Source organism: Numida meleagris, chromosome Z (genome assembly GCF_002078875.1).
Source record: "Numida meleagris isolate 19003 breed g44 Domestic line chromosome Z, NumMel1.0, whole genome shotgun sequence".
Lineage (NCBI taxonomy): Eukaryota > Metazoa > Chordata > Aves > Galliformes > Numididae > Numida > Numida meleagris.
The window spans coordinates 1,504,975-1,522,208 of record NC_034438.1 but is presented as its reverse complement, the minus strand read 5'-3'; the positions used below and the strand labels follow the sequence as shown (position 1 = coordinate 1,522,208).

The 17,234-nt window shown below is 50.6% G+C and overlaps 1 protein-coding gene across 1 annotated transcript in view; it reads right to left on the bottom strand.

The window, feature by feature from the left end:
- The window catches only part of ZBTB7C (zinc finger and BTB domain containing 7C), a 103,967-nt gene that overhangs the window by 56,221 nt on the left and 30,512 nt on the right, over positions 1 to 17,234 (bottom strand). The window contains exon 2 of the mRNA XM_021380268.1: positions 9,095 to 9,192. The gene's annotated coding sequence lies outside the window, so the exon portion shown is untranslated. The remainder of the gene's footprint in view (positions 1 to 9,094; positions 9,193 to 17,234) is intronic.

The following is a 17,234-nucleotide window of genomic DNA, read 5'->3' as shown; positions in this document are numbered from 1 at the left end:
GCACAACGCGGCGTAGCCAAAACCAAACACAACGTGGCCTCGAGTGCAGCTGGGGACATTGAGCTCTGAGATGTGTCGTGGGACACATTTAAAATCCAGCTCTCTGAGCTCTTTCCAGGCTCTGATGGAAAACCCTAAGTTGTTTCCATACGGGTCTGGGCTTGCTCCATCGTGATAAGCCCATGCAGAACTTGTAGTGAAGATGGTGTGAGTTTTTAATGAAGGGGGGGAGCGTGCTGATCATCCGCTCCTGCAGGCATGGGTTCCACTCACGGGTGGATGAGGGACAACTAATGATGCTCCCAGTTTTGCTCCTACATAAAACAGACTCCTCCTGCTGTTGCTGCGACCTAAATCAGGAAGTATTGAAGATTTCTGTTTAAGCCATAGAAAAAGCGTCCCATCTCAAGATGCACACTTTTTGGATGCCTGCATCGTATCCACACCCCATAAGCTTTGCCTTAAAATTCTCCCCAGCTGAAAACTGCAGCACTTATTGAGGCAGGAGCTATGAACATCTGCAGTGCATGCAGTGGCACATGAGATTGCCTGAAGAAGGAGCCTGAGGTGGAAGGGTTAACCCCAGCCCAAGGCAGAGGACAGGAAGGTCTCGGGGATGGAGCAGCTGATCAAAGGGTAGCTCAGAAGTTATTCAAAAATAAACCAGAAAGTAGAACTTCCAGGCAGTGGCCGCCATAATTACAATGCAGGCAACGGAGCCGTGGTGCTGTTAAGGTTACTGGATTTTCCGAGCAGCTGTGTTTAATTTACTTAAAATATGCAAAGCCATCAGGTCAGATCCCATTAGCAGAATCACTCCAGAGCGCTACAAGAGCCCAGCACTGCAGAAGTGCAGAGGGGAAAACACAGATGCAAAATGCCCCTGAAAAAATGGGAGATCATTGCAATGGCCAATGGGAACGGGGTTCTCCTTCCCTCTGGGCAGCAGCAGATGCATAGTGGTCCCATAGAAAGGTTATCATCCTGGATGGACTCCTAAAGGCAAGAGCCAGCAAAGCAATGCTAAGACCCCCAGGGCCAGCAGCTCCACTGACTGTGGTGTGGAAGGTGCTGAGAAATCTGGGATTGAGCGGTTAGGAAAGCGCTGTGAACGTGCTATCCTACAGCCCAGGGCAGTTTCTGTGTCCCACAGCCTACTTATGGAGATGCACAGCATCCCTCCTGCACCCTTCAGTGGGGGAATCCAACCCGAAGCGCTCGCAGCCTGCCTCAATGATGGGAGGTGTATGGGGTTGTAGGGTAGAGCTTTGTTTCACGAGGACCCTTTTCAAAACACAGGACTGAGAAACCAAAACCTCCTTCTCAGGAACAAAACTAAGAGAGAATTGAGCTTTTTATGTGTGGGTTCTTTTTTTATTTTTTTTTTTTCATTTAACATTGGCTCAACACCAGGGAAGGGAATATCAAGGTTTCCTTCCCTCTTCGAGGTTCCTACCAGCTCTATGTCTAAAATTAGCAACTTGACTGACTTAACTGATAGAACAAAAGGTGTTAGATGGCGTTCCAGTCCCTGCACACCATTGGAAGCACTTCTACAGCCACCTACAACCGCCGCAGACAACCACAGGCTGGAACTCAGGTTGTGCTGTATCACCAAGCCACGCTGATGGCTCCCACTGGGCCAAAGGACCCGAGCCGGAGACAAGGACAGAGCAGAACATGCCATGAGACCCAAGCACAAAGTCACTCCTACAGAGACAGCAGCAAATAAAGCAGAATATAATGAGTCATATGAAATAATAGAAAGTAATAGGCTCTGAAAATGTCAGAGCAAATGGCAATCCCCCCCCTAACGAGGATTGGCACTGGTCCTATCAGAAGCCCTCCTGAAGTCATCAGCACCCCTCCGTACACCATGTGCAAAGGACCCTGGAGCTGCTGGAGCATCGTTCAGCACTAACTCACCCTTCCTGATTTACAAAAGGGAGAGGCTTCTTTGCATAGCAAATGACAAGCAGGAACACAGCTTTCCAGCAGATCCCCCCTCCTCCTGGAAAGAAATCTATTCTGGGTGAATCAGCTCTTCTCCAGATAAATGTTTGCAGTCACTAGCTCTGAGATCTCCATTCTTTTGCATGCCCGTAATGAATTTGCACAGGCAGAGCCCTAGTCCATCGAGTCATGGAGGGTTTATCAGGACTTCTTATTTTATTTCTGCCTGTAAATGGGAATTGCTTTCCTTATCACTATCTAAGAGCACCTGAGTGATTTCTGCTCCGTATTTCCTATCCCAGTGGAATTCAGGATGCGGTGTTATCTGACACTGTACAACTGTCACTCGTGTTACTTGCCTTTTTATTTTTATGTGATGGATTTATTGCTTTTTGAAAAAAAAAACAAACAAACAAGAGAGAGATTTCATTTCCAGATGAGAGCCCCTCCTTGCTCCCTGCCACTCTGCCGCTCTCATTTTGGGTGGATTTTCTGGCAGACAGGGTCAGGCCTCGTCTTACCTTGCCTCCATCTGCCCAGTGCACCTGCAGTCCTGGTGACTGAAGCAGCAATGGATGGGTTTGCATGGTCCCTGCTCTCGAGCCAGCCCAGAAAAGCTCTGGGCAGCCTTAGAGCCAAAAGGAGCCCAAGAAAATGAGCAGGAGCTTTCTACCTCCAACTGGATGCAACAGTGATGGACCTGGGGGCTTTGTAAATGCATAGCCCCTCCTCGGGCAGGGGTCTGACTGCTGGGCTCCTCTCCATCCATCCCACACTCCTCTGCCGGGAAATGGTAAAGCTGTGGAGCAGCAAGCAGAAATGATTCCCAATATAACACAGCAAATGGAATCCAGAGAGCAAGGACTCGCTGGCACCAGGGCACAGATACATAGATCTCAGCCGAGCAAAGAGAAAGCACTGCTGCTGGAAAGGCACAAGAAGAGATATAAATCCTCCAGATAATGCAGTGATGGATCAGCAGTGGCAAGACATTAACCTTCACTCTTGAGGAGACACCCAAATGATAACACCTGTAGCCACGCCACTCCGGAGTTATCTGTCTTGTCACTGGGGGAGATAAATCCCAGCCATCACTACGCCCCTCCGGCTCGCTCGTAGATACAGGCAGGGATCAGGGAAATCACACCTAATAATCAATGGAGTGTGTGGGACGAGGCTCACATGGAAACCGTTTCCTTACAGTCTGTTAAAATAATTCCACGGAGCAGGGAAAAACGTGTTATGACCGAAGGGCGGACTGCAGGGGAAGTGCTACATGGAAGGGACAGCTGCGGAAGGACAGAGACCAAACCTTCAGGAGCGGTCACACACAGGGAAATGGGAGTTAATGAAAGCCACTTCAACTAATACGTCTGCTACAGGGACAGGGAGTGCAGGGGGAGGGAATGAAGTGATGGCGAAGCTCATTCCCGCAGTGGCCAAGGTGGGGAGAGGCACAGTGGGTCAGCCCTTCAGCTGGAGAACATCAGCAGAGCCCCATGAGATGCTCTCCTAGAGCAAGCCTAGGCACTGCATATCCGTTTCTTCCATTCCTAGCATATTCTCTCCTGTTCCTGCCACATCAGCATCTCCTGGTGAAGGGTAAGAGGGTGCAAATCCGCCTCATATGAACACTGCTAGGACCAGCATCGCCGTCACCTTCAGTCCTGGCCACCTTCAGAGCATGGTCACCAGGTTTCCTGCAGCAGGAAGTCCTGTGATGATATCAGCCTGCATTGACATCAGTCTGAGCTCAACAGAATGGAAACAGCAAGGGGAGCCCAGATTTCAAGGGCATCCCTGCCTGTCTCCCATTCTCTTTTCTTCACGGGGATGAGGGGATGCAGCCAACCCAATACCAGTGCAATGCCAATGCAATGCCAACCCAATGCCAACTCAACGCCAACCCAGTGCCAACTCAATGCCAATCCAATGTCTACACAATGCCAACCCAATGCCAATCCAGTGTCAACCCAATGCCAACCCAATGCCAACCCAATGTCAGCTGAATGCCAACCCAGTGTCAGCTGAATGCCAACACAATGCCAATGCGATGCCAACCCGGGCTGCAGCCACTTGGCCCTCTTGGCCAGCAGGGAGCTGGCATGATAAAGGACACAGATGACAAGGGACAAGGTAGAAGATCTCCATCCTCACGACCAGATGTCGGTCTCCAGCCCTAAACCAGGGTTTGCTGCAGATCTGATCTTTGTTTCTTTTTCACTCTATCCCTTTGGAGGGATAACTCATCACAAGCATCCAGGGCTCTGCAGCCATCATTGCAGCCCAGGCTCCAAATATAGCCCAGTGCAGCAGCCCGTGGGCAGACAGCCAAGCCCCCACCCATGCCCCCAGCCCGTCCCTCCCCTGACTGCTTCCTTCACCCAGCCCTGGGCTGACAGATTTGTGCTAGGGTGGGGTGGGTACATTAGTTTCCTCTTTTCCAAAAAAGAAAAAAGAAAAAAAAGCAATTAACCTCTTACTCCCTTTGCAAGGCATAAGAAACATTTCCCGGCCACAGAAATGGTTTCAGGATGATGAGATCTGCTCCTGCAGCTGTGGCAATGCTATTCTGGCTTCGCTAAAATTACAGAGCTGAAGTCATGTGTGGGCCTTGGAGAAGCTGTGACCGCAGGAGGAGAGGAGCAGACCACGAGCTGAGAGGTCCGTGCCCCAGCAGCACTGAGGGATCCTCATGTGGGTCACAAGATGTTTCCCCAACTCCGTTTCCCCAAAAATAAAAGAAGAGCAGGGAAACTGAGCAAGTCAAGAGTGCGCATCTCCAAGGGCAGGACCTTTGTAGATCCCTAGGACCAGGCAAACCCAAAGCAAGACCAGATGCTGATGCTGCTGAGCTTTCGGGAGGCTGAGCTAGCCCAATTGCTTGTGTTTTGGAGGCTAGAACAAAAAAAACTCCCATTTACCCCAAACTTCCCCAAATATAAGGTCACAGATCCCAGCTGCGAAGCACTGAGATGAGGGAGGAATTGCAGCCAGCTCTTGTCTGACCACCTCCTGTCCAAACACTCACTGACGAGTGAAAAAAGGAGAGCGCAGATCACTCCAGCATCCCAGCCAACACCTCCTGCTGCTGTCAGGCACATAATGACTGCCCCATGGGCTCCATTCAGCTTGTTACTTTGCAAAGTGCTTTGGCTGGGAGCTGTCCTGCATTCCTGCACCGCTGCTGTGGTTGCAAGGGGTGGCACGTCAGAGTCAGAAGGAAACCTCTAAATGCCTTCATCTTCACCAGGTTGTTCTGTATTTAGGCAGCACGTCCCACAGAGCTCAGGTTTCTCACCCAGAAACTCCCCTCTCTCCATGGCACAGCACAGGAACCCAACTGTTGGCTTTTATCCACGTGATGCTACCCCGTATCCTCCTGGATCTCTGCTGGGATGCTCACTCAGATTTAGGGGGAAGCCCATCTACAGCACCATGCTAAGAGCCCTCCATGGATGTTTAGCCCTCAAGTTTCTCCCATCGCTTCTTGGAGCCACTTTTACTTTTGGCATCCGCAACATCCTGTGGGCAGAGAGTCCCTTGCTTTAATTACACCTTTGATGAAAAAGCACTTCCTGCCATTTAGGGCCTCTGCCCAACCATTGCAGGATTTTTTCTAGCTCTCGTGTTGCAAGACACAACAAACCGTGGTTCCTCTGGAAAGGAACAGTGCTCTGCAAAGACCAGAGATGCTTCCTGCCCTACAGCCCCGTGTTGTTTGCCTTTTGCTGGCAGTGCAGATCCACTCAAATTCCCAGCACCTCTCCTTTTATTTTAAGAGATTAATATCCCCCTTAATATTAAGAATTTCTCCGTCTCAGGCCAGGGTTAGCAGGTGACCTTGGCAAGCTCCATCCCACCTGCCTGCACACCTGGGCAATGGGCCCAATTGGCACAGGTGTTAATCAAGGCAGCAGAGAGGCCGCACTTCCACCTGCGTATGTGCAGCTGGGAATACGCACGGGTCCTGCTTCCCAGATGCAATCCATCCTGCAGGACAGATAGAGGACATCCCTGGCGCGCAGGGAGCTGCTTCTGACATTGCGCCGTGGTACCCGCTATGCACACCCACCCCACCCGGGCGCAACGTTTGGGCACTGAGGTCCTGGAGCAGAAGGAGGAGCACCCCCAGGGCACCCCTATCCATGGGGAGGGTAAGGAAGAGCCCAGCAGCAGACCCACCTCTTCCAAAGGCTGTTGCTGCTCCTGCTCACATATCAATCCATTCCCCAGGGATCCCCCTGGAAACTATTTCCCAGCGCATCCCACCGAGCATCAGCCACAACACTCCCACCACAACGCAGCCAAACGCAGACCATCCACACCTCTCAGCCTCGCGTCTTCCTAAGGAGCACCACAATCAGCCTGCCTGGATTCCAGCACCATCCAAAAACAACTTTATGGCTTCTAATTTTAGCACTAATCTTCTTTTGCCACGGCTGTGTGATTTCTAATTATTTCATCCCCAGGCCTCGCTCTGATGGATCGTTGTACCTTTTCCAACGCCGAGTGACTTGTAAAGTGCTTTTAAAAAATACGCCGATCATTTCGTGTTCATTCCCAGTTCCTACACAAATAATATCCTCACGTACGGCTTCACGGGGGAAATATTATTGTTATTAAAATAATAATAATAATAAAAGCGATACCGGCTTATACAGAGAGCTCTAGTTCTCAAGGATGATCCCGGGCTGATCCTGCAAACACCTTATTTTCTCTTACGCGTTGTTAAAGAGCATAAATCCGTTATCCAGATATGGATCTCTTAATAATTCAGTGCCTTTGGCTTGGCATCACTCCCAGAACGTTTTTTTTTTTTCTCTTTCTTTATTTCCACGTTACTACAAATTGAAGAATAACCTGCGGTGAGGAGCAGTGTCGGCACAGACATTCGGTGGGGAGAGGAGTGCTGTGGACATGCATCGGGATGCCCATTTGGGATATCCCTTTAGGATGCCCTTCAGGATGACCTCTGGGATGCCCATGTGGGATGATCATTTGGGATGCCCATCTGGGACACGCTTTGAGATGCCCATTTGGGATGCCCTTCGAGATGCCCATTTGGGATGCCCTTTGAGACGCCCATTTGGTATGTCCTTTAGGATGCCCTTTGGGATGCCCATTTGGGATGCCCACTTGGGATGCCCATTTGGGATGCCCTTTGAGACGACCGTGTGGTATGTATGCCCCTTAGGATGCCCACTTGGGATGCAGAGCAGGGGTGGTGGATGTTTGCCCATTTATTTCCTTCCCCAGGATTTACACTGCGCTCCTAATAAAATGAGTAACTGGACAGGATCCATTCGACCTGTGACATTTTGTTTTAGTTACCCTCAAAGCTTTGACAGCAGCGGTTTAAACACTGAGTTGAGGCACTGGGAAAGCACCTCATCCCCACAGATGCAGAGAGGATGGGAAAAATACCCAAAAATGTCCTTTTGCAGTCTTAGGGTGAGCACATTTCTCCCTCTTTTTCCTCCCTTTCACTTCCTGAGCCTGTTTCAATGCACATCATCCCCCTCCTCACTGGAAACTCAAACTGAGCTCCCCACAATTTCCAAGAGTAATGGGTTATTATTTCTTTTTTCTCTGCACAATGCCATGCATAGAGTATTTGAGATGGAGATTATCCAAACAGGAAGCAGCCCAGTCAAAGTCCTCAGGCCTGGGTCTCGAAAATGTCACCAGTAAGGCAGCACAGAGAATGGGGCTCTGTGCCTTGGGTGCCCAGAGCCCATGGAATGGGGGCTGCCCTCACCCTGCTGCCATGGCAGGAATAAAAGCTGATGGTGAGAGCCGGGGTTCAGCTTGCTAGCTTTTATTAACCAGCTTTTTGTGGAGGAACCCTACAGAGAGGGTTAAAAATTATAACCCTCTGCCAGCTGATACTTTTATCGGCACGCAGAATTTAATAAGGAATATAAGCGTGCTCAGGAAGCCAGCCCTACAGGAAATCATTCATCCTCAGTGTTTCAGAGTAACATCCATAGCGTCCTGCTGGCTTCACTCTCACTCAGTTCTCTTCAAACTCAGCCGTCAGAACCTCGCTTTTCAAGCTCGCATCCCGAGCTTTGGGAAGAAGGAAGCTCGGAGCAAACCCTGCTCGTGGTCCCGTGCATGGCCCCGTGGCACCAGTGAAACTACACCGGGATATGGAGCAGGGCACAGCTTAACTCTTGGGTTTCCATTTGTCTGCCATGAAGCAAGCTGGGTAGGATGGGGCTCTGGACAGCGGGATCTGATGGGGGGGTGGGACTGGGAGGCTTTAGCATCCCTTCCAACTCAACCATTCTGTGATTCTATGGTCCTGTGATCTTTAAGGTCCCTTCCAACACAAGCCACTCTAAGATTTCCATGATTCTACAATTTTCAGCCTTTGATCGCTTCTGATGAGAGTGAAAAAAAAAAAAATTGTAATTGTTTTTCCAGCTTTCTGCAAGTTAAATTCAGACCTCCTCAGCAGAACAGCCATCCAGCACTGCCAGAATGGTGATGGAGAAATTCCCTCCCTGGAACTAAAGGAGATTTGTTTGGTTTTTTTGGGAGGGAGGTGATGCAGTCGTGATTTCTTTGGAGCACTGGTTATTATTGTAGTGTCAAGTCACTGATCTACAGAGTGATGGCTTTTAGGGGAACAAAAATCTATGTAGCCAGGAAAGTTTGGGACCTGGCTTCCAGCAACAGCCTCTGCTCCATCCAGCCTCTGGGCAAAGGAGGAGAGTTCATGTCTGTGGTGCAGCACAAGAACAATCCCAATGGGATTAGAATAAATCACAGAATCACAGAATCGTTAAGGTTGGAAATGACCACTAAGATCATCGAGTCCAACCACCAGCCTGTCCCCAGTCCTGCTGCTTCCATCCAGCCACCTTGGTCTGCTGGTTCTCACGTGGCACCACCACTCTCGTGGAGACCTGGAAAAATGAAATGCTGTTGGGCTGAGGTCAGGAGGTGCAAAGCAGCTCAGTGTGGGGGTAAGCAAGGCACTCATTTGTCACAGAGTACAGTGGGTTCTGCGACCTGAGCAGAACGGGTTAACAGATCCACGGAACGGACAGCGAGGAGTATCACTGAGGCTTGTCTGCAGAACTCAGAACAAACTTCACCCACAATCCATGCTGAGAATGAGAACAGTTACCTAGGGCTGCTCCTGAAAGGTGCTGAGTGCAGTCAAGTGGTCTCAGTTCCCATAGAGCTCTGTATCTCAGGGGCTCTCAGCAGGATCAGCCGTGGAGCCTGGAGAAAACAAGACAAACTGGGATCAGGACAGTCCTCTTTCGTAAAACAAACTGTACTATAGTTCTAAAAACCCGTCCCAACCCCACGTGCTAGCCCCACAGTCCTGTATGGAACAGGATGACGGCACTTCTGTCCATGCAGCCCTTTGTTTTACAGGTCCCCTGAGATGCCTGGCTTGGGGTGGCCAAGTCCTCCTTCTTCCCCTATAAGGGGAACGGATGAGGGGAAGAAAACAATGCTCTCTCCTCACTTGCCTAATGGAAGAACAAAAGCACAGTGATCCCTTCCAAAAATGTCTTTTGAGGAACAGACGAGCAAGGCCTCAGTATTTCTGGTTATTTACATCTGGAGGAGCTCCAGCCTGGCAGTGCCTTGACGTCCTCTTGCAGGACTCAGAGCCACAAAGACCGTGGGACATCCCCATGCAGGTCTTGAACGGATCCCAGACTAACCCAGGACTGAACACACAGCCACGCAGGCAGCCCTCTGCAGGCACAGAGCTGGCTGCAGGCTGTAGGTATCCTTACAGCATCTCCTACATTCACCATAGCGCCCATTCACAGTCCCGTGGTTGGTCCCATCCCTTTCCAGGCTGCTCCACATCCCAGCAGAGCTGGGACCAAACCCACTGACGCCACAGCCAGCCCCAAAGCAGGCTCAGACCCATCATTGTTCAGCAGCGTTGGCTGCGACACAGCAGAAGGGGATTTCTGTCCCGAGCGCTGCTCATGGAAAGTCCCTGACTGGCCCACGACCATGGAAAAACAGAAAATCTAACTCGAATCCCAAGCTGGTGGCAGGCTGTCTATGTTTCTCTCCCGTGACCAGTTACCATGGATAGATTTCTGAGGTCGGCAGTGCAATTGTTCGCGGCGCTGCTCCCATTAAACAGAAGAGAGCAAATCATCCCGGCTGTACCCTGCTTTCATTTCCAGAAATTCTTTGTTCGTTTGTTTGCTTAAATTATTTCTCTAATTTAAAGAAACAATGCAGTCTTCCAGAGCGATGGCCCAAATCTCTCGAGTCACCCCGCTGTGGCTCATTACTTCCGCGCTCATTAACAAGGACGGTTATTTCCCTGAGGTTTAATAGAAAACCTTCTTTCCATCATGCAGAGAGGCATTATGGTAAGTTGGAGCAGACTTACGCCGTGTTCCTGCAGTGCTGTAGGTGAGGGCAAGGCACGGGTCTTCCTTGGGGTGCTGCATAGAAGGCAGTGCCCTAAACTGAGCTTTCTTCACCCAAAGTGGAGTGCCCAGATTGCGTGTGCCGGCACAGGGAGCTGAGGGCCCCACACGCCACGTTTTGCATTTTGCAAATGCAAAAGAAGAATGCTCCCCGCTGAGCACCGCAGCACGCAAGTCACAGCTCCATGTGGGGACAGGCCCCTGCAGCACCGCAGCCCTCACCCCGAAGTGCAGACCGGGTTGTCTCAAAGCACTGCGATGAAATGAATGATGCTGGAGGGGCAGATCTGCACCCTGCCCCTCTGGAGGGGCAGGCTTAGGGTCTCCTTTGCTAATCATATGGATTAAGCTAGCAGGACACCTGTCGACTGACTGACCACGAGGTGCCTTTCTCGACAGTCTGCAGAGCCCTTTGCATGGCAGAATCAGACCACGTCATTAAAAAACATGAAGGTGCAGGTGACGAGGCAGACCCTGCTCCTTGCTCGCCAATGCAACATGCAAGAGGTGAAACAAACACCGACCAGAGCTGCGGTAACCCGGGCTGAGAAGCAAGAAAACGCACATCAAACACCGGATATCCCAGGAAAACCAGGTCCAGGAGCTCACACAGCATCACCCAGCCCTTCCTGCAGCGCGTGGCATCAGCACTGCACCGAGCCAGCGCTGGGATATGATCACAGCGCCTTGGCACAGCCTCTCCCTCCCTCCATGCCCACGGCTGGAGCTCTGCCTCGACTTATAAGGGCATCTGCCCTTCTGCAGCCCTGCCGAGCTGCTCCTCGGTATTATTTATACAGCAGGGCTCGTCAAGCACCAGCTACAGCTGTTTGAGTGCAGTTTTCTCTCTTTATCCAGAGCTGTGATAGTGCTCTGTGCCTCGGCCAGCCCACCACATCATAGTGCATAAATAGTAAATAGTGCCTGGTTCATTGCAACAGCCTGGGTTCCCACAGTCCCTGCTCAGAGGAAGCACGAGGGGAAGCGCCCGGCTCCGCAGGGAGAGCTGTGATGGCAGGGGCTGCAGGCAGAGAGCACACCGCCATGAATAATTCAAGCAGAGCAGCTCAGCGCTGGAGGAGAGAGAGCAGATGTGAGCTCAGCACCCACGCTTGGGCAGCTTTTATGTCATTAAGCAAGGCAAGAGAACCCTAAACCCAAGGAGAAGTCTGGGGTGTAGCACTGTCGACTTTCCACCCCGTCTCACCATACACCTCGTGACACCTATGTGATGTCCTACCAGACCCCAGGATGATCAAATCGCTTTTCAAGGCAATTTTGTGACGATTGGGCTCATTGATTGATCAAGACCCCAACCCCAAAAGTCCCCAGCCCCACAGTTCTCAGCGTACGCCCTTCAGATGAGATCCATTCCGGTGCCCCAACCAGCTGAGATCTCTGATCCCACCAGCAAGCAAGTCTACACTTCAGATTGTCCTTGGACAGAACACTGTTGACTGTATCCACGCTTTCTCCCATCCTTAATCTACTCAAGCTTTATCTTCTGAATTAAAAACATCCTTCAGCACCATCGCCTGTAGAGCCCTTGCCCTGGGAGTGACATCTCAGTGGAGTCTGCTACAGATGCCCCACTGCCCAGAGAAAGAAAAAAAGTCAGTGTTTCACAAAGAACTGCCTGCCTGGTAGGAAACCTGCTCCTGCTGGGAGCAGAGAGGCATCACAGAGCCACTGCAGGGCACACATCTCCGTGCCATCCCAAAATAATCCCCTGGCCACACACCACACCTGATCCCCAGAGCTGGGGGTTCCCCAGTCTTGCTTCTTCGTCCCAGGTAGACAAAATAACTAATTAATGCATAAAGGCAGAGGGATCACATCTTCAGGCACCATAGGAAAGGAGTCATCCAGCAGATGAGGCTGCCCAGAAAAGCAAGGGTCGAAGCACAGCAGTGGAAAACATGGTTTACATCTTTCTCTGGTACTTACCGTGTTGCTATTCATTTGCATAACAAACTACTTGCCAATTAACTGTATATAATTCTGTGAGGAAATTATGCAGGGTAGCTCTTCAAAATGAAGGAATGCCAGGGTTGGGCTGGGTAATTGCCCTTAACTCTGTCCCTCCAGGTGTTCCCCTTCTCACCCACTCCTAGTGATCACCTCCTGTATCTCAAGAACACAACTGAACGTCTGTCTTTTGCAATTACACAGACACAAATGCAATATTTGCCTTTACTCTGCATGCGCCGGCCCTTCTGCAGCAGATTTGGGATCACGGCATCCTCATCCCCCTCTGCTAGCTGCATGCTTGCAGCTCCTTGCCTTGCTTTAGGGCAGGCTTTGTGGCTGTGTGCAACATGCAGGGGAGCTGGGCTCCTGCTTGGGCACAGGACCTGGAGGTGACAATGGAATGCACACACTGACAGCAATGCAAGCTCTGATTTTACATAGCACGAAGAGGGTGGGGAAGCAGCAGTCTGGTCCCACAGCACCCACCAGCACAACGTGCACACAGGATCACACGCGTATAAACCAGCCGCTGAACCTGGTCTTTATGGTCGTTGGCTACCTCCAAACAGCAGGATGCAAAGCTGGAGCTCAGGGCTGCACCAACCTGGTGGCAGTGCCCGAAAAGCCAGCCCCACTGCCCTGCCCCACGGGGAGATCTGTGGGGACAGCGCTGCCTAGGCAGGCTGCAGAGCCAAAGCTGGCAGATCCCATCTCTCCCAGTTCCCTCCTGCTGGGATGCTTGGAGGAGCCTGGTTCTTCATGGCCTAGCAAGGTGCAATCCTACTCTTGTATGGCCATCGCCAGGCTTCCTTCAGCCAAACAGGGCCACCAAATAAGCTAGCCGAGGCCCATGACAAGCAAGCAGGGATGGTTTTCCCTGCTCCTTGCTGAAGGGCTTGTGGGGGCACTGGAAGACCCACTGGGGTTAATAAACAGGAACAGCACTACAGGAAATCCCCACAGCTGGAGACAGAACATGGTGTGATCCATCAGACCAAGGGAAAGACACCACTGGTTTCTTGCCACTGTCCCTCAGTGTGCAGGTGGCTTATGGCCCCCAAGACCCTTCTGGTTATTGATGGTCATTCACCATCGCCACACACAGGTCCTGCCTCCCCAGCAGCTCATACACCAACGTATCTTGCCACTAGATGATCCCTGAGGTCCCTCCCAGCCCAAGGCATTCTGTGATTCTATTCTAAGATACCATCTCCTTCCGTATGGAAACCATGCCCAGGAAATGAAAAATCTGGACACAAATGGAGAAAAGCCAGAAATCCAAGGATGTTGAAATCCCCAAGGAGATGTGCCCAGTCCGTCCCAAAGTGCCCATCCAGCCAGCTCTTACAGAGAAACCCAAGTGCACTTCCCCAGCAACTCAAGCCACTCCTGGACGTGATGTGAAGGGGAGGAACGAGCATCCATCCCTTGGGAGCAGTTTTTTTTCTGCCAGCAAGTTGGACTAATTTGAGCGATTAGGCACATTTTCATTCGATATTAACATGAGAACAAATCAAAGCAGGCTCAGCTGGATGCGCTCCTGCTTTTAATACATTACGTACATTAAAAAAAAAAAAAGGGAAAAAAAGAAAAAGCTTTTATCTTTTCAGAGCATATGAAAAGGTACACATTCCTGCCTGGCTGCAGCGCTTGGCCTCGCGGCGCCCGTAATTGGAAGCAGTGTGCTCGGCGTCGCGGGCGTCCCATTCACAAACGCGACGAGGAAGCATTCCATTTTTCAATAGGAAATTTCATTGCTGGAAAACAATCCACCTTCCCTCCCTCTGCAGTAAGCCAAAGGGTGAGTGCTCTGCTAGCAATGCTTTCAGCTCAGAGCTCAGAGCTGCCAGAGGGTGCATTGCTCAGAAGCACATCGGGTTCTTTTCTATTTGCTTGGGAAAACTCAGAGGCTCCGTTTGCAACTTTTATTTCCATTACCACAAGTGCCAAACAAGCCCATGGTCTTTTGTGACAGTTTTCCTGAGATTTTCAGCTCTCCATGCAATGCAAGGACCTGGAAAGCACCTGGGTGGATGCACAAGCCTCATCAGCATCCAGTGGGGTATTTTTGCATGGGGATTTCCCTAGAAATAGAGCATTTCCATGTTTTATGGAATATTACGAGCCTAGGACTACCCTGGCTACGTGGGACTGAGTAAAAATCATCTTACACCAACTAAAAGAGTGGATTTGAGTAAGGAACAATGGGGGCTGTGGAGAAAGTTAATCTGTGAGGGAACTGTAGGGCCGCAAAGAGCTGTAGGGCCATGAGGAGCTGTAGGGCTATGAGGACTTGAAGAGCCACGAGGGAGCTGTAGGGCAGTGAGGAGATGTAGGGCCATGAGGGGCTGTAGGGCCATGAAGGGCTGTAGGACACGAGGGGCTGTAGGACATGAGGGGATGTAGGGCCATGAGGGGCTGTAGGACACAAGGGGCTGTAGGACATGAGGGGATGTAGGCCCAAGAGGGGATTAGGGCCATGAGGGGCTGTAGGACACAAGGGGCTGTAGGCCACCATGAAACTTCTCCTCACCTCCTCTCTGGGCCAAACAAACCAGGGAAGCTCAACACAAAATATCCAACTTCTTAGTTCACTTCTTTGAGTGAAGGGGTGATGCTACACACTGAGATCTGGATATTTTGGGCAATGAGGGCACTACCTGATCCTTCCCTCCAGCAAGAAATCATATTTTTCCACTGAGAAGACAGGGTACAGCTGCCCCATCCCTGCCCAGAGTTAGGCATAGGACTCAGCCCGGAAGAAATACACAAGTCATACAGCATCAGTGCATTGAAAGAGCCCTCACAAAGTCTTCTGGTTCAGCCCTGGCTCAAAGCAGGGACCCCAAGAACGCACAGGAGATGCCTAGCTCAGGACTGCCAGGGATGGATGACAGCCCCACCAGGCTTCTTCAGAGGTTCTTCAGAGAACAACTCACAGAGGGGAGATTTAGATGAGATGTTAGGAGGAAATTCTTCACTATGAAGGTGGTGAAGCCCTGGAACTGCTGCCCAGAGCTGTGGTGCCCCATCCCTGGAGGCCTGTAAGGCCATGGATGGGCCCTGGGCAGCCTGAGCTGGGGGAGGGCTGGGGGGGCTTTGAGGTCCCCTCCAACCCAACCATTCTGTGATTCTACGGTTCTACGAATTTACTGCCCCAAGGATCTGCTCTTAGTGGGAAGTCCCATCATGGACTCTATTAACACCGAACAAGCCAGGAAAGTCAGGCAAACCTCCCTCTCTGCTGTCCATCACCCTGGACACTGGGCTCAAGACTTCAGGCTCCCCAAACACTGAAGCTTATTGCTCTCCCAGCCGTCCCACTAAACCCCAACAGGCCTTCAAGCGGACAAACAGCAAGCATCTATTTTTGCAAGCTGGGCTCATTGTTGTTGTGCTGTCACGCTGAGCCACCACCAAAGCTTTCCTAGAACTCATTAACGGTGATGGCCACAACACCACTCCATCTGGCCTTCCTCTTCAAGGGCAGGGTGGGAGCACACAGCCGCTGCTGTGCTGACTGGCCTATTGTCCCACAACGTGACTCTTCCACAGCACGCCAAAGGCTGAGAGCCACCAGATAGAGCCTCCTGCCATGGGACTCAGAAAGATGCCTCCTGAAGAGTCTTCGTGGCTCTCTGTGTGACAGCTCACCATAACGGACGGGGCAAAGCAGAGCAAAGCTGATGTAAATTATGCAACTTCAGGAACGCGGCCTTCACTTAGGCTTCAAGAAAATGTCATTTCTTAGAGGTGCCAATGCCCGCGTGCGTCCCCTGTTAGAGCTCTATGGGGCGTTTGTTCATTCTCCAGTAAACGCTATATCCCTTCCATTAGGAGATGGAAAAGCTGTAAATGAGCAAAATCATCTGCAGCTCATCCATTCTTAAACAAAAACATCCTTTAATTTGTATCTGATGCCAAAAGTGGAAGGATATGTAGGTACAGGATTACATAGATGTTCCAAAAACCATCCCCACACGACAGTCCTCTCCTGCCCCAGGAAACATTCATTCTCTGCCTGTACACGAGACTGCACGGAAGCACTGACCATTTCTACTCATTTTTATCTATTTCATCTTTTTCATCCGCTTTTATCATCCGTTTTGGAACTGCATGGGGGTACCCAGGGGTGACAGGAGAAGGGCGGGAAGAGCCAGGAGCTCAGCAGATCCTCATCCCCTTTCTCTTCTTTCTCTCAGCTCTGCCTGGGAAAAAGGTGACTCAGGGGAAAAGTGAAAGGAAACTGCATGGCATGAAGGTGGAACAAGGCAACACCTGGTCTGGCATGCTCCAAGCATCTGCTCTGGCAGGAACTGGCAATGGGGCTCAGATGGAGAGAGAGCCCAGCTGGGTCATGGTGGAAGATGTTCTCATATGGTGCTCAAAGCAAGGCACAAAAGGGTTGTTCAAACTTCTCATACAGAGATATACACAGTGCCAATGCCATCAGTCTGTCCTGCAACTGATGTGAGATGGGAAGGAATATACGTGGGGGTATTTAGGACTTTATCATCTTCCCAAAGAAACACTTCTTATTATAGCTGGAAAAAAGTTTGTAAAGTGTCAAGTGCTGAATGTGCTCACGATAGTGTAGATGGGGAAATTCTTACATGTAATCTAATCTAATCTACTGCTTGATGTGTTTACAGTACCACATTCCTCACCATGTTTCAGAGTGGTATTTAAGAGCTGATGCTCATGAAGCTAATATTAAAAGGTAAATGGATCCTCAGTTCAACATGCTCCTCACTAGAAAGAAGAAAAGGAAGAGGGAAGGAGAAAGAAGAATGAAGAAAGAAAAATGAACAAAGAAAAAAAAGAAGAAAAAGAAAGAAGTAAGAAGAAAGGAAGGAAATGAAAGAAGAAAGAAGAAAGAAG